Source organism: Hermetia illucens, chromosome 4 (genome assembly GCF_905115235.1).
Source record: "Hermetia illucens chromosome 4, iHerIll2.2.curated.20191125, whole genome shotgun sequence".
NCBI classification, from domain to species: Eukaryota; Metazoa; Arthropoda; class Insecta; order Diptera; family Stratiomyidae; genus Hermetia; species Hermetia illucens.
In genome coordinates this window covers 47,413,760-47,438,854 of record NC_051852.1, presented here as the reverse complement: position 1 = coordinate 47,438,854, position 25,095 = coordinate 47,413,760, and the positions used below count along the sequence as shown (strand labels likewise).

Sequence of the window (25,095 nt, the reverse complement as noted above, 5' to 3'; positions counted from 1 at the left end):
TGTACTCACATATAACGGGAGTTCACCCGAAGTATGAGAGTCCAGGGGCTATCCCGGTTCCCATGGTACCAGTATACCCCTGGCAAGGTTTCGTGACAAATTTGCCACTTCAGATGAGTCCCCGTGTAGACTCGGGTCTGATCGTCCTAATTAGGCCTTTGGAGCATTCGCCTACTGAATCACGGCCGGCAAACCAAAGTGATTACAGCGTCTCCCAGTGCCACCACTATGGAGGTTCTCCTCGGCCACTTGGTTTTGGTTTGGCCGATAGGGTTGCCGCCCCATCTTCCTCGCCGCCACCTCTGGGCAGGTGGCATCGGTACAATTGAGGATGGATCTATAATGCCTGCTCTGGTAAAACAGTGAATGGATGCCTTGGATCTTCTTGTTTTGAATATAAATCACGCCCGCCAATCACTTATTGTGATGTGAAGCTGATTCTTATTCTCGAACCAAGGAAACCCACCAAGACGCAAGCATAAGGCTTCCGACTAATCTAACTAACTTCTTATCTACTAAAAAGGACTGGAAAAATTCATCAGCGGCGTCCGATAAGAAATACGCATTAAGTGCATTCATGAAAGATGAGTACAATTATGCTTCATTTGCGGCAATATCACGCGATAAGACAGCATGAATCAGCTGTTAATCAATCGAAATTTTCGCATGCTGGACTGGAGAGAAGTTCACAACTTCGGCAGATGAAAGTCCACTGAGGATGAATATTCATCCATAATATACACCCATCTTGATGTATGCATGCATCGTCTGGTGGTCGAGATTGAACTTTGCTAACAACAGGAAGCTACTAGCGCAGTTTCAATAAATCGGTTGGTGAGTACTACTGGAGCAATAAGTATTACGCGACCGCGGTACTCACACTATCCTGAATCTACCCACTTAATTTGGAGGAGGCAGGTGACGACACATATAGGCTTGAAACAGTCAATCATACGATTACGCATACATCTGAAAAACCTTTGGCAATGGCAATACTAAATAGTAATAACATATCAAGTCAGCTGATGTGTATTACCCACCAGTTGTTGCTGAAACTAAGCAGAATGAGTAAAACGATGCAGGATCAGAGCTGACATTTGGCATCCGGTCATCCTCTGCCAAGTCCGCTGGGAACGGTGAAATCGTAAAGATTCATGCAGCCGGATAAATTTTGAAATATGAATTCTTTGAAATTTTTGCGAGAGAACCCTGGGTCTCTAGAGCAGCATTTTTAATGTCTCTTAAGAAATGTAGAAGCATAAAGCCCCCGTAAAGCCGTTAACGGGATACTCATTTTTAAGCTACCATATGGAAAAAATGGGGCAGTGGTCTCGGCTATAGTTAATGTGAAGAAGTGAACAAAACGGGCCTGTATTTCATTCCTTAGATCTCCTACGACATTAGTAAAATTTTTTTTAAAGAGAGGGGTTGGATCGTTGTGATTGGTTTTGCCATTTCGTTTCATCAAAAGCCTGATCTGGATGCAACCACCCGACTTTCAAATCCCAATCTAGCTTATCAACCAATCGTTGTTTCAGCCGTCCTTTTTTCGCTTACCATCAACTTCGATGGTTGGACCGATCTTGTCTTTCTTCTCGTTAGCACGAATTATATGACCATGCCATCTCGCGTAATTTTTCCATGGTCGGTACAACCCCATATCGATCGCGAATATCCTCAATTGTGATCAAAGCATGTTACGCAATATCTTCGTCTCCGTTACAGCAGATTGCCGTATCCCGATATTAAATTGGGGCTGGAAGTCATACGTATATGACTTGAAGCACTCCTGTGAAAGCAAATCAGAAAATACTACCAAATATTACAGAAATAATTTCGAAGATGTGTTTTGATGGAACCATAAAAGTTGAAAATTACTATGTTTCTTTCTAATTCAGAAATGAAGAAAGTGCTAAATATCTGGAAGTAATGATTAATTGCAATAGTAACGACAGATCCGTTTTGCTCAAACGAATAAGGGCCAGTGATTCTAAATATTTCCATTGTATACCAAACTGATGAATTTTTATTCGATCATGAAATACTCTTTGGGCCGTGATCACAGACTGAAGGAATAAAATGTTAACAGAATTGCAGAAAAACACCATCAACGCCTGGGATAAAAACGAAATCATCGCTCCCCACCTTCGGTTATCGTACTAGGGCAAAAATTAGCTTTTGGAATGCACGTATGCACCTCAATAGTGATATCGAGGACTTTCGGAGTGGTTGCTTTCTCGTCGTGATGATGGAATTCTGGGGTATACTCTTCTCTATCCGGCGGCACTGTGATAGTGTATTCTGGATAGTATCACGGAAGTATGCATAGATCCGATTTTGCATTAATGTTTACAGCTACCGCCGACACACCCTCGACCGGTTTTCTGACCATTAATTTCCGGTCTAGAATGAACAACATTTGAATAGTATGGAGACTTCTGCTGCATATGAGAAACAGGCTTTCGAAAAGTAGTCTCCACTGTTCATCGCAGCCTTCCACAGGAATGAATATTCCGTAAATAGCTACTAACCTTGAAAGTGACAAATGAAGAGGTATTTGCTTGATCTCTGCTGTCACAAAAATAGTAGCCAACTATCGATCAAAAGCAGACTGGTTTCTGCTCTGAATCCTCTAGCACAGAGTGCAAAGTAAAGATGTTTTCGAGAAGGCTTTTGACAGTGCAAGATCAGAAGAAGATATGGTGTGACACAAAATGACACTAACTCTCGTAGTGTACAAGTGAGTTCTTTGGACACCAGCAGGGGAAAGTTGCTCGCCACAGAAAATTTAAAAGCCGATAATATCCCCCCGCCCTCCTTGCAATGGCAAGCGGACCGAACGATATGCCTGGAAACGATGCGTATCCAAAAGGGGGATATGACTTACGCCGACTTTTTCAGAAGCTGAAAGTAGCTTTGGGCTTGAATAAAAACCGAAAAAACCACCGAAAATATGTACGGGGAACAATTTCCACGGCAAAGGGGAAAACTTGGTGATATATTGGCGGCAGCAAACTTTTCGAATCGGTTGGATTCTTACAAGGAGCTGTCGAATTGACAGCTAAGGTACGACTCTACTGGCTCCTCAACATTTAGATGGTGGTTGAGGGGATATTTTCTGCTCGATGGAGACGGCAGAAGTAATAGATAATATAAATTTCAGTAAGTCCATTCTACAGTTCATGAGACAGACATGATTCTGAACCTGGCTCACGATTTTCCTTTCTCATTATAGCGATGCTTGACGCCAAACTCTGATTTCCGACAGATTGGGCATATTGGAGCGATGGGTTGAGTACTTTGATAAGTTACTGAACAGCCAGGATATCGGCGAGTTGGAGGTCCCGCAAACTGAAAACGAGGGACAAATACTGTCACCTCTAAGTATAAAAGAAACAGTCCATGCAATTCATCGGATTCAAAATCATAAGTCGCCAGGAACCGATGGAATTACAGCCGAATTGGTTAAATGTGGAGGCGACGTGTTCTCAAGGCGTGGGACAGCGAATCAATGCCTGACGATTGGCAAAGAGGCATTATCTGTCTCATACATAAAAAGGGAGATATCACACAGTGCAGCAATTGTAGAGGTATCACGTTGCTGAGTACCACCTATAAGATATTCTCCACTATCTTGGTGGGCCGGATAGCCCCATACGCCCAGAACATCATTAGCCCATACCAAAGAGGCTTCACTCCAGGCAAATCAGCAACAGATCAGATTTTCCCTCTGCGGCAAGCGATGGAAAAACTATTGGAATATGGACATCAGTTGCACCATCTCTTCATCGACTTTGAAGCCGCCTATGATAGCATAGCCAGGGTAAAACTGTACACGGCCATGAGGGAATTCGCTATCCCGACGAAATTGATAAGACTGACTAGGCTGACCCTGACCCCTACATGAGAATGGACGATTCCGTAGCCTGCATAAGGACGAAATCTATGAGCGATTCCATGACCGCTGTGTTGTGTGTACGTTAAAATAATGTTGAAATGGAATAATCAAATACAGTATGTATCAGATTAGCTACAGAAGAGTAGAATAATTAGTGCTTTCTAATATGTCCGCATGCCACTTATTGGATCGAAAATGGGTTAACAGAAACATTCAATTTTGATATAACATTCCATTATAATATATAACATTCCATTGTCAGCTCTACTTAATTAATTGAGGACCCACATTCAAATACTCAGCGTTCTAGTTTTCATTTAGAACAAAACCATATAAACATAAACTAAATTAATTACTTTGCTAACACAAAGCCTCAACATAAATTGTGTTGCGCTACTGAATACCCAACTAACCTATGAACTGGACACATCAGTACAGCACTATTGACCTTCAGTGTTGATTCATGTTGGGCCTGCTCGATTGCATCATTCTGGATGTTTAGCATAACCTACAGTGACCATTTTCATCAACTACTGTTGGTCATCATCTTGCATATTCTACACATGACTGAATTAGTGTGGCCATTGACGCTGGTGTCATGTTGGAAGTTTATGCTAGTCGAGCGTCACGCGATTCAACATTCTATTCTCCAAGCAATCATCAATGTGGACTCCATGCGAGCTCCCCTTTTGGGAAAAGCTTTTGCGTATTTCAGTTGGAATTATATTAATTAAATTCAGGAATGGAAGTGAGGAAGTTACGTTGGAACAAGCGCCATAAGTTTGATGTCACTTTTATTATGGTAACCAGGTAATTAACGACAGTACATGGGCATTCGAGTAGTGTACTAGAAATCTGAGTGTAGTGCCTTCCATGTAGCATCGACAAAAATATAGAGATATATTATGGTACAAATAGCTTGTAAATAGACGAATTAATAATAAATTATCTGATCATGATCCATGCTTCTTACCTGATGATTTTTCGTCTACCTTATCCAAAGCCGAAAACAATAGTCTGCAACAATAAATGCTCCGAAATTTCCAGTAAGAAATAAGGAAAGCTGAAAAGAGAAACAGAAAATTAGATTATTTTCTTTTACATACTACGGAACATATCAGAAGGTATTTTCTAATCCATTGTATTGCTTTTCATAGCGAATGACCTCTCAGTTATTCAGGATAGGTTTCGGTTAATTTTTATCATGCAGTGGGGTCAATAGTTCTTGACGAGTTGCCGACTGAAAATCTCAACTCCGTCTATCCAAGGTATGCTTCGTCTATATCAGGAATGCCCTCAGTTACAAAGTTTCAAACACCCACTCTCTCTGGAGACCCACATTGGACGGCACTAGACTTCACTACACCCAGCGAAATAATTATATGTGCAAACAATTATTTTGAAATTGATAACAAAAGTGGTTTTATTTGATTTTGTTTATATTTTTATCGAAACAGGTTTAATATAAGAATACAAAAAATAGATTGCCCTTTTTATTCTGTTGGCTCTTTTAGTCAATATAAAGTGAAAAAATTAAGCTCCGAAGGAAATATTTATATGTGCAAAAGTAAATTAGATTATAAAAAAAATAAGAAAGATAAGCTATAAAAACAAGAATTGATATTTTAGTATTTAGTATGGTCTCCATTATTATAAACCACTTGACTTAATCTAAATGGCATAGAATTAATTAAGGAATGGAGCGTAGAATCGTCGATTTTGGCCCATTCTTCCTTGATAGCTTCTTTGAGGTTCTTGAGGGTGTCAAATTGGCGGCCATTTTTATAGACTTGCTGAGAAAGAATACTCCACAAATTCTCCACTGGATTTAAGTCTGGACTGATAGCAGGCCACTCCAATAAAGGCACATTTTTGGAAGCAAAGAATTGCTCTGTAAACTTAGCAGAATGTATTGAAGCGTTGTCCTGCTGAAAAGTCCAGGACTCACCATAAATATCTTCAGCAAAGTCTAACAATACATCGTTAAGGAGTTCCACGTACATCTGCGCGTTGACTTTATGCGAAATAAAGCAAATTGGTGTCTTTCCATGGTACCCGAAACCTGCCCATACCATCAGAGATCCGCCGCTGAAATTGCGAGAGTAGCGCGTCTGTCGTGGTTGTCTGGAATCTCGCCAATACTTTTGGGAACCATCTGGTCCATCCAGATTAAACTTTTTCTCATCGCTGAAGATGACATTTCGCCACTCTTCGTGCCAAAATTTATATTTTTCAGCGAACTGGAGACGTGCCTTCTTATGGTGAGGGAAGAGTCTAGGTTTGGCACTGCGGTTTTCATATCGAATGTTACTGCTTTCATGTAAAATTTGTTGAATACGACGCCTAGTCACTTGCAGATCCAGTTCTGCTTTCATTTGTCCAGCACTCATGTTTTTGGACACAGCTAGGCGACCGATTTCCCGTTTGGTCCTATCACAAACCATGGGTTTTCTTCCACTTCGCTTGATTTTGGCATAATTTTCAGAGTCGTCCAGAAAGTTTCTAATCGTATTCCGATGGCGATTAACTCTTGCAGCAATTTCCCCAATTTTCATACCAGATTCATGAAGACCAATTACGATCCCACGCTCATTTTCCGTCAGAGTGGTTCCACGTGGCATAGTGCTTTAAAAAAAATTTTTCTGTTCGAAAAATAACTATTTTAATCTATAAATATAAATTTACCTTCTTCTTGAATTTCCTTACTGATTAAAATACTCACAAAACGTAATTACTTTCACACTGCGCGCTTCAAAACACTATCGCTATTGAAATGTACATATAAATATTTCCTTCAACAGACAGACGCCGCCGCAGGTTTTTGTTAAATAACGGTACCGCAACAGAGCGAAAATGAAAAAAACCGATTGTGTTAAGAAACTACACACATACACGAAGTTATCTGCGTACTCAATGAATAACAACAATTATTATAAAAAGAAATCATACCAAATATATTTTTGCACATATAATTCTTTCGCTGGGTGTAGAAACTCTTCCACATTCATCTATACTTACGAGTACTTCCCGCCAGTAATGTTTATTCATGTATTGATCGGGAAAACATTTTCAAATTTCCATGGCTAAGGGATTATTACTATGCAAATATCACATAAAGGCAGCCTCGCTCGGTCAAAGTCTGTTCTCTGCTCATCTAGTCCTTATTTGCAATGGAAATTTCGTCGAGCCCCGTATTCTGCAGAGTACAGTGTGTCTGTTGGGCAAAGTTACGCTTTCTGTGTTAACAAGATGCAAAACATATGGACAATAAACAAATGTACATTTGTACTGAAATTCAGGGAAATGTTTTGCTGCAGGAGACGTGTTTGTGAATTTAATGGAGTATCAGTAAAACGATGGTTTGTCATTGAAAAGAACAAAGTTGGGAGCAAATTACTGAAAGAGGATTTGATGGGATTTGAGAGCATGGGGATGGAAGTTGTTGTTACTAGTGCTGAAGTAACTGTTTCAAATCGAAGTTTTCTCCTTACTTAGAATCATTTATTTTCATACTCTGCTAAGAAATGGGATTTAACCTGTATAACATATATGTATATGTGCATACCGTACTCAACTGGGCAAAATAAAAACAAAAAACACCAGTTTGTGAATTTCGCGGAACGCTTGAAGGTACACATTTGTCCAAGTAATTGTTGAAATTTCCAAACAAATGTTTGTTTTTTTGTGATATTTATTGTACCCTCCATTCCGAATGATTCCAATAGATAGATATATTTCGAAAAATATGTACAATATGTTCTTTGATATTCAGAAAAGCTGACAGTTTCTTTACAGAGCAGAAGCAACTCTCCAGATGCTTCCTCACCTCTACCCTACAGAGCAGTGCGAATTGAGGGAGATCAAGTCACATTCTCAAACAAAATATGTGTCCTGACCTGGTAATCTGTATCGGACCTCAAAATCTTCCATCCTCTATAAAAGTAGTGAAAGCTGCAATCTACGAGACAAGAAAGTCCATGTACTTTCCAGTGGTCTAATGCCATACACATAAAAGCTATCAACTCCCCTTTCACAAGCAGATTAGTGGCCGGCAATGATGGAGCTTATCTTACATATTTGTTCAGTGTGGTTTCACTAGGTTGTTAGATCAGCAAGTTAACCTTTTTCAACCATCGTGTTCTGGTCTTACTTCGCATGGAGAATTGGGAGGCCAACAGACTATGTGAAATGTGGTGCATGTTTCTCTCTCTTTCTAGCACCTCTGCATTGTGCTCATTTGAGATGCTTTTTTTACTAGGAACGACTTGGAGTTATGAGCAGAAAGCTCTCAAATCAAGAAAAAAATCATTTGAATGCAGATAACGCAAATATAGTAATTCATTTGCCCCGTTCACAAGGGGGGTCGGGTCATCGTGATCGGTTTCGCCATTATTGTTCTGCCAGAGGCCTGATCCCAATGCAGTTGCGAGTCTTTATGTGGCTGTATATATCGATCGCGGATACCCTCATTTCGGATGTGATCAAGGCGTGTCACGTCACTAGTCCAACACAACAGCTTCGTCAAGACGCAACACAACAGCTTCGGCAAGACGCCGTTCATTGACTTTATATTTGAGACGTTCAATGATACGTTGATCACAAAGAACACCAGTTGTGGAGTGCCACTTTATACAGGTTGCGTTGCTGCGTGAAATGTTTTCAAAACCCAGTTCACCATTGGCCGATAGCACTGATACCAGATATTTACATAAATGGCTCAGTTTTGGGCAGGTCACTGCCACTAACAGTGATAGTGCCTGTTTCAATTCAATCTGTGACCATGTTGCATAAGGCGATCATTCCATTTATGGACAAGTTGCTCGAGACCATTTTTATTAACAGGCGCTAGGAAAGCAATATCTGCATTAAGCAGTGTATGGACGGTTGATGCCCCGCAAGACAGTGTCTAAGCAAACAAACAAAAGCAAGGAGGAATGGTGACAGGGCGCTTCCTTGATGAACACCGACAGAGACACAAAGTGGTTTAAACACACCCGTCACACTTCGAACTTTACTTTTTGGGTCGTGGTGGAGCAATTTAACCCTGCACACGAGTTATTCTGGCTGGATGAGTCAATGTGGCATATGGTCAAACGCTTCCTCCACATTCAGAAATGCAATGTAGAAAGAGCGATGCTTCTCACGGTGTATCTCCATGAGTAACCGCACAGCGTGTACTGCGCCAGCAGTTTCGTAGTTCTCGACAAAACCGGCTTAATTCACCTAAATAAGAAAGGATTTATAAGACTAATGGAATACTACTCGGGATATTATATGTATTGCATTTTAAAGGAGTTAGGCTTAATTTCCTCTAGCTCGTCGATTTTGGAAATTTTCTCATAAGTCAGTGGCGACAAGGGATGGAAGTTGCGCCAGTTCTCTAAACACAAAGAAAGAGCTAAAACTACTCCTCAGACAATATCGCAACCAAAATAATAATAGTAATCGCGTTGGCCACAATACAATCGGATATTGGCCTTGAAGTTTGCTAAAGCACTCCATCCAAGATTGTAACGGTACGCTGTAGGATTGCAATTCCCTATTTCCCTATAGGAGGTCACATTGCGCTCGTCCGTGATTATTACCCTGATTTCGACTTAGGCATCATTCACAACTGAGTCGACTAGTATCTGACTTCCAATCAGGATACAAATCCCACTGCCACCAGCGAAATTTGAATCGCGACCTGCCGTACGAAAGGCTAGTCCTCTAACTACTGAGCCATCTGGACACTTGATACTAAAGGTTACCGAAATTTCGCAAGGGAGAGAATTAACGGAGGCATACTTTTTTATATAGAGTTGAAACGTAAACATCGTCCTTTCAGGCAGACATAAGTTACAGCTTACATATTGTCTTTAGATCATAGAAAGCCTAGCAATGTAGGAGCTCCATATTCTTTGCTGACTCTCAATCTCAATCAATGTAGGTGACACCCAAACGCACACTTGCGGATGTATGAGAAAGGAAAAGGGTTCCAGAAATTCAGGTTCAGTAATTAACAAACCTTAGTGCGTGGAGAAATAATGCCTAAACTACAGGTGTTAACAAACAAGTTAACATCTAAAAGTGCGCTATGTGAACTAGGTAAACGCTAATGGATAAGAAGATAAAGAATCGTCGTGAGCCAATTAATTACGCAGACATGCTAAAAAAGTGAAAGCCAATCTACAATATTAAGGCAAAATAGATTGGGAGGAATTAACAAGGAATCTTAGATAGAAGCTAAAAAGGTTATGCAGGGTCAAGGTTGAAACATTGCAGCGAACCATATTTAAACGCATGACATCAATATTCAATGCAAAAATTTAGGTTAGATCATATCAAAGGAAGAATTTACAACACCTCGGTATAGAGGGGAGGCGTATATTTTAAAGTGACACAGAGATGCTGGCCATATGCTTTGAAAGAAATTAGCTTAAAAGCTTCTGAGTGTAGAAAAATTAGATTTGTCTATCGTCTTATTGAGCAGACACCTTTAAAGAAATGCTTCGAGTGACTATTAGGTCCACATGTAGCAAAAGAGGAATATTTAAAAGTGTGTGCGACCATACAACGCAAAACTGTAGCATAAGGAACGCTTCAAAGGATCATGTTTACAAAGGAAACAGTATAAGATTAAGTAACCTGGGAACAGATAGGTCCCTCCGAACTTTAGTACAAAGCGCAATAATTACTTTTTGAGATTTTCTTTGACATACTCTTATAATAAACATGGTAGGTTTCAACTAAAAGAAACTTTAATGTGACAGTCTTCCGCTAAAATTTCCCTGGAAATCTAGATTATGATACCTACCACCGTTTAAATATTACTACGCCAAATGAATTTGCTCGCTACTTTTTCCGACTTTCCTTCTAGTTGGCTCTCCCAGCAGTTCATTTTGTATTTCTACAATTTCGAGTTTCGATACTGTCTATACCTACTGCAACTACTGGGTTGGTATTATTATTCCCCGTGTCTTCGCTCAAACCATTCCTAACGTTAGCAATGGGCTTAAACGTCCGCCGACCCTTCGAGAAGTCATCCATCTGCATTGCGCCATACAATTTATATGCGTCGCGTGTTTACGTTCAAACGTCTTCTAGAGCACAACACGCTCCTTCATTGTTGCATGTTATGTGGCTTTTCTTAGAACGTTTCGCAATTAACACTGCCTCCGTTTTCCCGCCAGCACCGGTATCACTGACTCCGTCGAGGAAGCCACTACATCCTCCGGTTGCTTCGCTGTAGCAACAAGAGCTAAATCGTCTGTCAGGCGGACAATTGTCGCCTCTTCTGAGACGCAAAACACAACTACAACATAAGATATTAGATTGCAGTTTGTTAGAAGTGGCTATCTCTCGGCTAGTGCTTACTGCAACTCAAAGCTTTATTGGGAATGCCATCTAGACTTGTTGTCACCAACCCTAGAGGCAGCTAGAGGTATAACACCGGTTTCTTTTGCTTCTTCTGATGATTTTCTTAAGACTCGCAGCTTTAATTTGGAACTTCTCGATCGTTCCTATCAGGCTACCTAGTAGAATCTCATTGTCCGAAAGCATGCGACCTGCCGTGTTCCGATTTCATTGTTTAAACAGTAGCTAGGTTCGGAGTGCAGTTGCCTTCTGGATATAGTACCATCGCATTGGTAATCTGGGTTATCTCTTATATAGCCAAACCGTTCAGAAATACATTGGTCTCAAGGGTCGCGGAAAATAAGTTCCCTTTAAAAGCTTCTGCCTCACATTCTTCTGTCATATGTCAGTTCGATGCCGTTTCAATTATTTGCCATGCATTTATACCTCACTAACATGCCAAGCGACTCTCCCGGTTAATAAGGCGTTCACTTATGTCAGGGCGACTGTAGACTCCATTCTCAGCTAATTATGGTCTTGCGTCACTTCGTAATGGTTTAGATTAACTGAACAACATGTGAGCTTCGCATTTTCTTGTTCTCTTGGTACGTGCTGCTGCCTGCAAGGTCTCGATTGGACACACTGCAATTCAGGATGGCTTCGGAATCCTCATATACTTTCTCTGCATGATCAAGCTAAGGCATCTAAAACATAACTTCAGTGCAACTTGCTTCCTAATTCGATAATAAACCCCTCCATTAGTCCCCCATAGGCCTTTCTTGGCAATTGTACTGTTAATTACTGTTAAGATCGAACCTTTCGTATCCTCGTAAATTCGCTTCCCGGGGTAACCACATCAATGTTCTTTGACTATAGAGTGATCTTTTGCCTTTGTGTCTACCTTGCATTTAAGGACTTTTTAATTTGGTTGATAATTTATCCGCAGCCACAGATTTGGATAGAAATGGGCTGCCTGATCTAGATCAAGGTTTCTTCTTCCGCTGATATTTCTATAAAAACCCTTCTTGCATTTGGAACAACAAGGTGATATCTGTCCTTGGAGGAGGGTCTTTTTTTGCATAACTTAAGTCTCTGTCCCTTCGCGTTGAAAATAAAAGTCTTATTAAAAACTAAGTCAACATCCCCAGTTATTAAGTTTGTCCTTACAGACGAGTATTCAAATTGATCCTTTGACTTGAATGGTTACGTAATGACTCCATCCCAAGCTTAAATGATACTTTTTGAAAAAAAATTTAACCACTTAGAAAAATAACTGAAATATTTTTCTCTCTCAATCAGTATTTATGGACAAGATTTTGAGTTGCAGAAAACCGAATGGAAGACGTCACTGAGTTGGTGGTAAGTGTGGAGGTAGGGTGGTAGGTGTCAGACGATTTTATCTATATTATACATAGCCTAGGCTTTTCTGAAGAGTAGTCAGTCCTAGAAAAGAGGCGCATGACTACTTCGGACGGGAACAGCTATATAGAGGGGGCGGATTGTGACATTCATTGAATTTCCTGTCCTGTGGGTTCTGTCCTTTATGCTGGACAAAAAATAATGTTTTACCATACAAGAAGAATGGCTTAGAAACCAATTCACTGGGCATCACACAACCCGGGGCGCCTTAGAACCTTAGTCTGAAGTTCATCCTCCCAGCATTTTCGTTTTGGCTCCTGATGAGCCGTCCACTTGTTCGTTTATATAGTTTTTTACACGAAGACAGGACGAACCCAACGTCTTTATTTCCTGCTTTGAGCAGAGTAGGGGATTTCCCTTATTCTACCACACCACGACTTCATTTATCCCTCTACAAGAAACCGAGCTACTAGTGAGTACTCAACGCATCGTTCCACTATGCCCATACGGTCGGAAATCAGATGTTCCTCTTTGTCTTGGCAGGATGAACATCGAGGTCTTGAGCGCCTGGTGTGTTTGCTCCCTGTACTTCTCGAGTTCACAAACTCTGGTTCTCCCAGGCTTCCTTTTCCTGTTTGTGAAATCCTTTCTCCACTCGACGTAATTCGTTCTAGGCCTTTGCGCTTGCCCGCATTCTTGCAGCATTGCCCGGTATGCGGCATCTGCCCTATCTTGAATCCCTTTTAACCTGGCTCTGGAGAAAGTGATCCGCGATGCTGATGTTAATACGAGAGGCCCCGTCCTCGTCAACTCCACCCAACTTCTACGCTATACTGACGATACTGACATTATGGGAAGAACAACCCAATATGTAGAGTTTACCTTCATCCAGATTGAGCAGGCAGCGATTGGTGCGAGATCTTCCGCTGCACATTAAGGCAGGACGAAGTACACGGTGGTAACGTCAGCACCAAAAAAGGAAGAGCCAACAACATAAAATCGCAAAGATAGGAAACTACAACTTTAAGACAGATACCATGGTACCGATAATTTCTCCTGACAAAGATTTTATTCGACAACAGCTATGACAGTGAAAAAATGAGTTCAGAAAAACTGTTTCACTCGAAACGTCTCACCATAGGGTGAAAGCTTATTCCTCGGAGCCCTGGGTTTTTAGCAAGAAAAATTGGGAAGTCTTCGCCGCGTTTGAGAGAGGATTTCACCGAAGAATGTTTTGCCCCTACATAGGGATGGACGATTCCGTAGCATCTTTAACGATGGTGGAAAAAATCCGGCTCAACAGTTGGGGGTGGGCGGGTCACTTAATCCATATGGGTGTGGATATCTTGCCCGGACAATCTCGACGCAAAAGCGGAAGGTCTGGAGTGCCTTACTAAGGTAGGCTTAAATCGGATGCCGGTTAATGGTGATAGATACGATAATGGTGATACATACGAATGTAAAATAGGGAATGTGGAAATCTCAAATCGCCTTAAAGGGAATGTTTTGTACGTCAGATTGACAATATTTTGTAGAAAATGAATAATAAATTTTCCGAAGAACTGCAAGCTTTACGTGCTCTACATATGCATATACATTCAAAGGTTTGTATTTGTAAAGTTCATTCTAAATTTTCCCCTTACGCTTTATATTTACTCAATTCGAATCATGGAAATCTAAACATGAAAGTGCAATAAACTCTGACGCAAATGTAAACCCACTTCGCTAGCGTTTTCGCTATTTTTGGATTTTTTGATTGCATTTCAAATAATCTATACTTGCTCATGATGAAATAAAGTGGCTCGATAATCGCTGGATACATCCGCATTTCGTAATACGTACATATATGTATAACCGATGTGTGGGAAGCATTGTGTTACCGAATCGAAATATATTTAATGCAAGTACGTAGCACGGATAGAATTGCATTTCTATCAGCTTTTTAGACAGACAATTCAAACAGTTTCTTTTTAAAAAACAATCCTATCTTTATTCGACATGAGTATGTAAGATTTCTCTTATCTCTGATGACCACTTTGAAAAAGTACAGTGGATTTTCACGAAATGTACTGCGCTTTGATCACTCCTCCTTCGAAACTATTTTGATGGAGGGTAGCAAAGACCTTGGTAACACTTCCCTACAAGTTCAACATAATCTCAGAAGATTGTAATGTTTTCAGTATCTTTAAACGAATGTGCTGTAAAGCTTGCTGAAGCTAAAAACGACTATGAATCGCATAAGCGGATACTTTCTTACTAGTTGTATCTTTTTTGAGCGTCTAGCGCCATTGGCCCACTAAACACCTCCACATTCAAGGGATTTGATTATGATTAACGTTTGTTTTCATTTCTTTATAGAAATGCAATGGCTTCAACAAGGACTATTTATTTCACGGGTTGAATTTGTATTCCGGCATGTGATGATATTTATTGGAGTGGTTCATTGCGACTGGAATTTTTAGGCGATGACTGGAAGGCCTAAAAATATCCCTGAATTCTAAGAAAATTGTTCGAGCTGTATGCGTATGTATTTTTGGTTGGATTCAAGTGGAAGGATGACTTGATTAAATTTTTCATGTTTATGAACTAACTATAATTAACCATTTTACTATTAAAGATGTTTATATCAAATGAGTTGTAAGTATGTAATTGCAGTGGTAGCAATGAACGTTTTCAAATCGGGGGGACACCTGATAGTATGGAGTTCAGACAAACTGTCAAATAATTCTGCATGTAGGGGAGGGGGCAATTGCAAGGGAAATATACACAGTTAAACCCTGGTTGATTAACATGAGTGCTTGCCGTGTCGGCCTAACCTTACTCTCTTCTTCTGACATGGATTGATTCGAAAACCACAACCAGAGCTCCACTGTGATTGGCACAGCGTCACTAGAATATACTGAGTGCGCCATACCAGTGTATCCAAAGCCTACTAAAGCCTCTACCGCAACTAAGTGGTACGGCGCCCGGGTTGTACAGCGCAACTCCAGTATTGAGTCCACAAAGAGCTCTGTCCGTTATATGGGTACCACAACAGCCACCATGAAACTCCCATGGTACCGGATAACTTTTGGTGAGGCCTTGTTGCTGGAGACACTTCATATTCGAGTCGGATAGCCCTGAAAGAACTTTTTCCTTCTGAATCGCGACTAGCAAGTCAATGTGAATGTAACGTTTTCCGGTGCCACTACTTGGCGGTTATTCTTTGGCCATTTGGTATTAACTCAGCCGGCAAGGTTGTTGCCCAGTCAGGCTCTTCGCCACCTCTAACCACGATATCTAAAATACAATAAACGTAATCATAAGGAGACGCAGAGGAGGAGAAGACAGGTTAGGCACGGAATACATGTATAATTGCAGCCCGATCCCTCTAATACTCTTCAAGGAGTTCGGAAATACAGATCGCATGATGTTGTTGAGCCAGTGTGGATAAATTGAAGGTTACCAGCTCGATTCCTAAATCTCTAACATTTTGTCAAAACAGGTGGAAAGTGAATATGGTTAGGTAGTTATATTGAACGGAAAGGGATGCGGGCTGTCAAAAAATTTTCTCATGGATGAGGCGCTTGTACGGCTTGATGAACATAACCTTAAGCCGGAATGAAAGATTTTCGATTGATTCAAATTCATGGGAATAAATAATTTTGAAAGAATCTGCCACTCGTTCGGGGTTGGTGTTTTTCATCAGTTTAATGCGAGACAATGGTGAAACTTAGCTGCTCTTGATGTGTCCAGCACTTTATCCGTAGAAGTAGTGAACGCTAGCCTGAAGACAATCAGCTGTTTTTGTGGGGAAGTCACCTTTAACCCAAGGCTACTGGCGCAAGTAGATGAGGTACCTCTATTTAGAGCACTAATGAAAGCTGGAGCTTCGTACTATTATTATACTATTATGGATATGAAATCGCATACCATCTTTAATCGCGGAAAATCTACAAGAAAGAGCGAGTTTGGAGTGGCTTTTTTTATTGATAGGCCATAGCCGTTTGTTATAGACTTCAAACCATCATCGAATGTCTTTTAACTTATGGCTAATCAATGTGCACGCTCCTACAAAAGAAAAGGATGGGATAACTGAAGCCAACTTCTAGGGTTAGAACGTGTAAGTAAAGTATCGTAGCTATAAATAAAAGATCCAGCTACTTGCCGCCTTCTTCAGTGTTTCAGTTTTTTTGGACTTAGACCCAAGCACTGAGGAAACGGCTTGGATTTTTTATTGAGACTCTAGGTCGTCTTGAAGTTTGGCACGACTCACGGTTAACACGACATTAAAATATTGCTTGGATATTATTATTCCCAATACTCTTCAAGTTGCTCCCTGATCATTAATCAATGATATTAATCTCTACTCGCATTTCCTCTTCGATGCCAAAGTAGAATTTGCGAAACACAATGATGAAGTGAAGGAGGTGGGATTACGGGTCAATTGATAGAAAACCAAGGTCATAGCCCAAACTAAAAAACAGATGCCAGCTGGACACTTGGTGAATACAACTTGGAGAACGCTGATAAGTTTACAGACTTCAGACTGGTTGGGAAGGCAACCTCAAAATAAGAGTAAATATCAAATAACGAACGCAGGTAGGCATATGGAACTGGGTAAGCCAACATCTGAACAATTGCCTCTACCCTAAACGAAACTATCAGTTGCTTTTTAAAAATTTGTTAGTAATACATAGGATTATCCTCTTGTTATGATAAGCAGGCTTTATCACTGAGGAATCGATCGATTGGTAAATAGGTAGCTTGTCTAGGATTGGAACTTGTGGCACTTTGCTGCTGCCTACTGGCTCACTGCATGTCATTACCACAGTTTGTTTAAAATAGTAGTTCTGATGTATTTGCTAACCTCAGGAGATATCCGATTATATGCACCCGGTTGAGCACACACATCGGTTGTTATTCCCCAGGTAATACGTGGTGTTTGAATAAAGCGAGCAAACTGTTATTTAATTAGGGAGAACCCTAGTGTATTTAATCACAGATAGCCATATTTCGGGAGCCAGCTGCTCCCTTCCTCTGTGCTTACAATCTAAATAAAAAAAGTCTTGGCCACTTGCTCGCTGCCCGTCCTATCTTTAAGCAACCCGTGCTTCCCTTTGTGTTCGCTTTCTGGACAATCGAATTTGTATAGGTCAATGTTCTTTTGCAGGCAGGCTTTTGGGGAGAAAAGTTTTTGTTTTACCGGCTGTTTCCTGCTTCTGGCTATCGGCAGCGGGTTTATCTTCATCATTAATTTTCAATGCTACGCATTACCTTTGAGTAAATGCAAGGAATTCATTTGGGGGAACGTGTACATTCGATAGATCATGGAGTTGAAGGGGACCACTTTCTGACTACATGAGTGGTTAGAAGTTATTGGGATAGGTCGTCGAGTGTGAGTGGTTTTCTGTGGATGTCAAAATTCACCTTTCTATTCCTGCTTATTATTTTGACATCCAAAAAAGGAACGCTGTGGTCCGAATTCTTCTGTATTGAGAAGACAACTTTCCTGTGGATATTGTTGAGACTTGCCATTACGGAGGTTGCGTCTTGACTCTTGATCAAGCACATCATCCAAATATTTTACCCAGACTCGAGGGATAATTCCCTCTTTTTCCATTCTCTCTTCCATTTTTTCATGAAAATTTTGCTGAGTAGTGGAGAAAGGGAGTTACCCATTGCAGCTCCTGAGGTTGTCTTGTAGAATCTACCACTGAAGGTTGTATAAGGCCGTCTCGTTCTTCCCATTGCAAAGTCTCCGGTATACCAGGATGCAGATATTTTCCTAGCGAATGGTGGCCGGCTATTATTCATTCAGTTGCAAGGTTTCGCCCGTTTTGATTAGCTGTCCATCCAGTCGCAAGAATGTGCTGTGCACGCAGCCCACCGCTATTCCACATCGATGAATTATTTGTTTAATCTCCCAGTCTCTTTTCGCAATTGGGGATCAATTAATTCTAACTGGAGATTTTGGTCCTACGCTTCCTTGTGAGTCTTTCACCTTATCATTGCCATTAATAACCCTATGTCTCGCTACTAGTAACGTTGAAGTTACTTCGTTTGTAGGGTTTAAGGTTTTGCTGGTATTTCCACACCAATTTATATCATCTGAAAGATCATGATGCAGATAATTGTATGTAATCCCTCTTGTCTCCCCGGCTCTTTCAATGAATGTGTAATGCAACTTAAACACAAACCTAAGGGGTACACTATCTACTGCCAACCGATAGCAAAATTTGCCGTGCCACTTTAGAGCACTTGAAAAGGAGAAAGTTGGAAAGTCAAGCAGCGAAGCTAAGCCCAATATTGGCCTGCCTCGAAGACTACAACGATTAAAAATATATTATGAGGAGGCAGAGGTTAGGAAGAATTTTGGGGTTGGCATATTATACATTAGATAAAGTCCCAGTGACACAGGAGCGAAATGGCATTTGTCGTAAAATTTCAAAAGAGAAACCACAGAAGAAGGGTGTAGAGCAGATCAGCCCATAAGAGGAGAATACCAAACCCAAACACAAGACAGAGGGTCTGCCGGGCCAATTAATGGCAAAGGTAAGACGTAGGAGACCGTGCGTTACCTACAATGGCACGAAAAAACGGTATTCAGCCGGTTATTCTCTCTAAATCATTTCCAGAACAAATATTTGTTCGTAAGAAACAGGAAACAATTGGAAACTTTATCATTGGGTAAATGTGTAAGGGATAAAATTCGATTACGTAACAGTAAGTAACACTGTTAGACGGTGCAATTAAAAATACGCCTTTGTAATGCATCTAAGTAATAACTTGGCTCGTTGTAGATCGTGATATGGGAACTAAATTAAAATTAAAATAATGGTGAAAGACTTTAACAGTGTCATTATGCTGCCCTGCTGTTTGGTTAGCCCAGTCATCTCCTCAAAGCTCTGGAATCTCGCCAGAATTAGAAGAGCAAAAACTCTTCAACTGGTCACGGTGTGAAAACGCACTAACAGCATCAGGGCACCAAAGGCATGTTACTTTAAAAAAATTCTGTGAAGGGATCTAGGAAGCCACAAAAATATTCAACCATCCCGTAAACATTACCTTTGATATTATCTGCAATCGTTACACCAGTGATTGATCTTTTGGACGGCAATTTGGATAGACAAAGCTGAACCCTGTACAAAATTCAGGGGTTACACCAATTTCAAGGACTGACTTGTTTCAAACATGAGTAAACAAAAAGACAGGCTGGAAGAGGCCACCAGTGATATGCTGGTTAAACTAGCAACTGATTACCTGGTATACCGACGGGTTCGTGATAGCAGAAGGAACGGCCATAAAGCACAACAGGCTAAGGTACCACCAGGAGAGGTTGGTAATATCTGTGGCTATTCTCTGCAAATTCCGTGGCGAGAAAAATGAGACTTCCAAACATATTTTGGAGCAATGTCCGGTCCTTATGCAAAGTAGGAAATTTCACCTGGAAGAATATCTAAATCGCTAGAAACACTGTGAGATTACACTTAGACCTACGAGTAGAAAACATCCTAACATTTCTGTTGGTTCTACGACTGATCGACCATGATGCTATCATCAAAGGGCCACGATAATTCTTTAGGCCACAGTGCAGTTTCGAACGATTTAATGAAATGCAATTCCGTATTTCATGAGCTAAATACAAAGAAGCAGAGCATTACGGACTATCAAAATCCTCAATATTCACAAATTTCTAATCACCTCAAGCTTGCAATATAAACATTGCAAATATCAGCAAAACATCCTCCAAGATCTTTTCAATTTTCCCTTTATATGGACAGCACTTCTATGCGCTCGCCCATCCCATTGAGATTAGCGTCGTCGCCCTCATCAATAGCAACAATAGGATGAAACTTAATAAAATTTACGGCTAGTGCATTATTAACTAACGAAATAATGCAATTTTATGGCTTCAACGACTCGGAAAGGTGTATCTGCTGGCATATTTTTTCTTTTTCTTTGTCGTGCCTTCGCGGTGTAAAATATGATATTTTTCCACCGCGACGTTCACGACGTTGTCGGCTGATGCATCTATGTATCTTTTTTAGTAACAATTTACCAGCATATTTACCGTTTCTTCGGTAAACACTTAAGATTAGATGCAAACCTGATGCTTTTCCGCAATATGTCCTAGGGGTGAAGAAACGTCCCGAGTTTGTCTTGAATAGGAAGAAATCCTTTAGCCGTAGGAAATGAAATAAGATATCATATTTGAGCTCCGGTGGAGTGAACAACCATAAAATGAAAGTAGGCATAGTTCATAGTTTGCTTTATTATCTTTACGAATGATTTAATGGTTGTATGCCTACGGACAATTTGTGCACTTAACTTTCAAATAAACTGTAGTGATTCGTTGAAGAGGTTGCACTAAGACGTGGTGTTGCATATGGGAGTAAATATGAACTAACGAAGATGCTCCATGCTGATATATGATGTTTTGTGATCAGCGCAGGGTCATAAAAACAGTGAATTTGCAGGAACTCAATTGTAATGTGCTATAGATAATGGAGAAAATTGAGCTTAGGGAGTAAACTAAGTACTGTGACCCAGAATTGGCAAACAAAAGTTTTCAAAATAAGACTCCGAAGAATATGTCTTAAGTTCGGAGCCATGGACGATTTGCTCCACTTTTATTAATATGAAACAAATATGCGTGTGCATGTACAGATACTGTTCACGACGTATTCCACTTTGCGTGCTAATCGCATTTTATCCTTCTACAGAATCGGACTGGAGAGCGTTACGGCCACTTCCAAAGCATGGTTAGTGAAAGCTCAGAGTTATGACGTTTTGTACAAGGTGGGGCAGCATAACTTCCTTTTTTCAAAACTCAATAAAAACTATTGTATGCATCGGAAAATATTTATTTATTTTTTATAATCTAGGTACATGTCTAAAGTTTTTATTTACATTGTTTTGAAGATCAAATCTGTTAGGTGACGTCCCCCATTCTCCATACATTGCGTAAACCGATTTCTAGCGTTTGTCATGACTCTTGCTAGCATAGCAGGTGTTATATTGGCAATTTCTTCTTGTAGGGTAGGGTAGGGTTCTTGGACGGTTCACATAAACACGGGATTTCAAACCCGCGGATGCTCTTTGCAAGATACTTATTCTGGTGCCTTAAGATTTCAATATTTGAAATGAAGTTCATTCAATCTCGAAAAGTGCGGGGCGCTATACTGAGAAGCGTAACTGCTAAATTACCTCGGCTATGATTCCGCAATTTCTATCATAGGCCATATTGATAACTTTATTCAACAAGGGTTTAATACCGGGCGAACGTAAGCCTGAAGGCATTCCCTTCTGGTGAACCCTTACTATATCAAAATAAAGTTTTCTAATAGCCGAGATTTAAATTGAACTCCTGCAGCATCCATATTTTCTTATTAATGCACCATATAACATTCCTGAGATTTACTTCAAGGTTTTCCACTTCAAGCAATTGCCTTCTAGAAATTTTTGAAAATATGAGCATATGCTTATACGGCAAATTTTTCAAAATTGTCTTTTCTTGTCTGGCATGTCTTCGGTGCAACGGAGGTGGCATGACAATATCCCAGGAAGCGAACCAAAGTCGATCTATAAAAATCGAAACACAAAAAAGAAGACTAAATTTCAAATTGAAACTCCAAACTAACGAAGTAAGCAATGCAAAAAGAGCCCAAAAAGATCCTTAAGGAAGACTAGGAAGATCTTCAATATCTACTGCAAGTTTAAATACTAACAGCCATATAAGGACTGTTAGGAACTATAAAAGATTGCAACCAGAACTGCCAAGAGACGGTCGTGATTAGATGACTGCCAAAATACTGAAGGAATTAACGACTTTGCACTGCTATGCTAATTGTTAGTCAAAGGACATAGGAATCCATTAAAACGTCGGATTTCTCATGCACTGAACGTTCTACCAACATTATAAATTATTAACTCAAACACACTCTTCCGTAAGGGTGATTGTGGGCTGGAACCCCGTTTCTAGGTTCTGAGGCGCTGGTTTCCAAAAAAACATCGAATCAATTCCCTTGGAGAAAAGAATCAGCTAGACAACAAACAGCTTTTCTGTGTACGGAACTTTGGACTCGAATGGGACAATACCAGTTATATTTCAAAAGCAGCAGGGTAGGTTTCTTCTGATGGCACGCACAAATATTGCGATGGGTACGGGTTTTTTTCATGCCGATATCCACGACTTAAAGTCAATAAGTCCTACATCCTTTGTGTTGAAAACCATAAATTATGTCTTAGGAACGCATTTAAGGACAATTGTATGAATAACGCGCCACTCATTTTGAATCCTCCCTAGAGTGCCCGGATGGCTCAAGCGGTTAGAGGGTTGGGGTGCCGTAGCGGAAGATCCCGGTTCAAATCTCACTGGTAGCAGAGGGGTTTGTTATCGGGACTGGATGTCGGATACCAGCCGACTCAACTGTGAATAAGTACCTGAGTCAAATCGGGGTAATAATCTCAGGCGAGCGCAATGCTGACCACATTGCCTCTTAAGTGTACTGTAGTGTACCGTTACGGCCTTGAATGAAGTACTCTAACACACTTCAAGGGCCAGATCGAATTTGGGTTTTTGCGCAAGCGATTATATCAGAGTTGTCACAATCTTGGCAGATGTCGGATTTTACTTAATACTAGCACTAAGTGCCAAGCATTTAGGCTTGGACGATCCTACCCACTTAAATTAAAAAGAGCGCTGGTGTGTAGTGGCCGGTGGTAGGTCAATGGGAGAATTCGTCGAGAACTCCCCGCAAGAAATATACCTTTCTTCGTGGTTTGAACTAGGCTGTATGAGAGTCCCTGGACATCAAGGGAAGCCATGGGGGATTTAGGTACAATACTCGCAGCTAACAATATTGTGAGAATTACAACCACCCGTTCGAGACCCCAAATTTCTTTGATTTCTCTAGCCAGTGGCTCATAGTTCACCTCCTTCTCAACGTATTTCTGTTCGATGTTGCTATTATGGGGGATAGCAACATCAATAATATACACGGAGCGACCCGTTTTGTCAACTAACAGTACTTCAGGCTTGTTCTGGGCAACATTATTATTATCCTCTCTAGAAATGCTGATTCAATAACGGTAGTGCCAAATGCCTTCAAGAGACTCTATCCAGGGTGAAATAGATATCTCATGCAATGGATAGTGTTTCTGTCAAGGATCAGCATTATTCAATTAGATTTAGGAGGCAGACACTTTTTCAGGACTATAAACATAGGAACCCCAGGGTTGCGCCATTTTTCGGATACTCTAAGTAATAACCATGGATGAAATCCCAAGGAAGTTCGACAGTGGTGAAGGTGATATCGCATTCCCCCAAGGTAATGATTTTGCAAACTTTGCACAAATTGAGCCAATCTGAACTGATACAATTCACCACCAAGATGAAGATACCCAATTTCACCTACACGCGACTGAGCAGTTCAATACTGTCAGTTTTTCCAAAGAGAGTAGCTTGATATAATATAATAATTAGAGGCTGTGTGTAGCCTGCGCTGAGCAGCAAATACAATAAGAACAAGATTACCAGAACCCAAAGAACCAAAGAAGGTTTATGCGATTTTGCCTAAGAGACTCGCTGGATCATTCGACTTTAATATCAAATACATTCCATTGTACAATGCTATCAAGTTCCGGAAATTGGACTACTAAACTACGAAGCCTTCCGACTACAACGTATCTTGGATTTGCCACCAAAAAGATTTCGGGCATGTCCCTCCAATGGACTCCGCTATCTGTAGACTGAGATTCTCTGCACTACGGGATTCCAACCAGGACGAAGGAAAGATGCGTTGTAAGGACCGTGCTTTTCACCAACGGATCAAAAATGAGTTGCTAAGTTGGAAAGGGGTATTCTTGGACACACATATCAGAACGGGCTACGACAGTCAAACTATCTTAGATCTTCTGATGCGGCCGTTGCATCCCAAAGTTCGTTCAGAGTCGCTCTCTTCGAGGAACCGAAACAGTTAGCTACAAAGGACTGGGACTTGAAATCTGTTTGGACCACTTGACTCCAGATGGTTCATAAAACTCGCTCACTGTAGATAATGCGAACGTTGATAGGATTATCCGAAGAATTTTTGGCCCCTTACATGAGGATGGACGATTCCGTAGCCTGCATAACGATGAAATCTATGAGCGATACCAGGACGCCAGACAGCATTTAGGGATATCGAACTGGTGGACCTCGGCGCCAAACCGGGATGTCTGGAGTTCCTTATTAAGGCAGGCCTAGACTGGATACCGGTTGATGATGATGATGTTTACAGGATTACAGCGATTTGCATACTTACTATTTACTGCTGAAATTGCAATGAGATTGAGGAAGTTCTAAGTTCGTCACCCACTTTATGTCGGAACACAGCCCATTGTTTTCATACATTCTTCCGGTATGGTGAACAGGCAAAACGAATTGTTAATAATTGTCAAAATTATGGACTACTTGTTGCTTTCCTCAGTGCTTGCGTTGGAAGGAAAAAAGAAATTCAAAATTGTCCTTTTGATATTTC

The 25,095-nt window shown here is 40.7% G+C and overlaps 1 protein-coding gene across 1 annotated transcript in view; it reads right to left on the bottom strand.

The window, feature by feature from the left end:
- Nucleotides 1–25,095, bottom strand: part of LOC119653664 (ras-associated and pleckstrin homology domains-containing protein 1) — a 474,167-nt gene that overhangs the window by 419,934 nt on the left and 29,138 nt on the right. Inside the window, exon 2 of the mRNA XM_038058496.1 lies at nt 4,872–4,961. The gene's annotated coding sequence lies outside the window, so the exon portion shown is untranslated. The remainder of the gene's footprint in view (nt 1–4,871; nt 4,962–25,095) is intronic.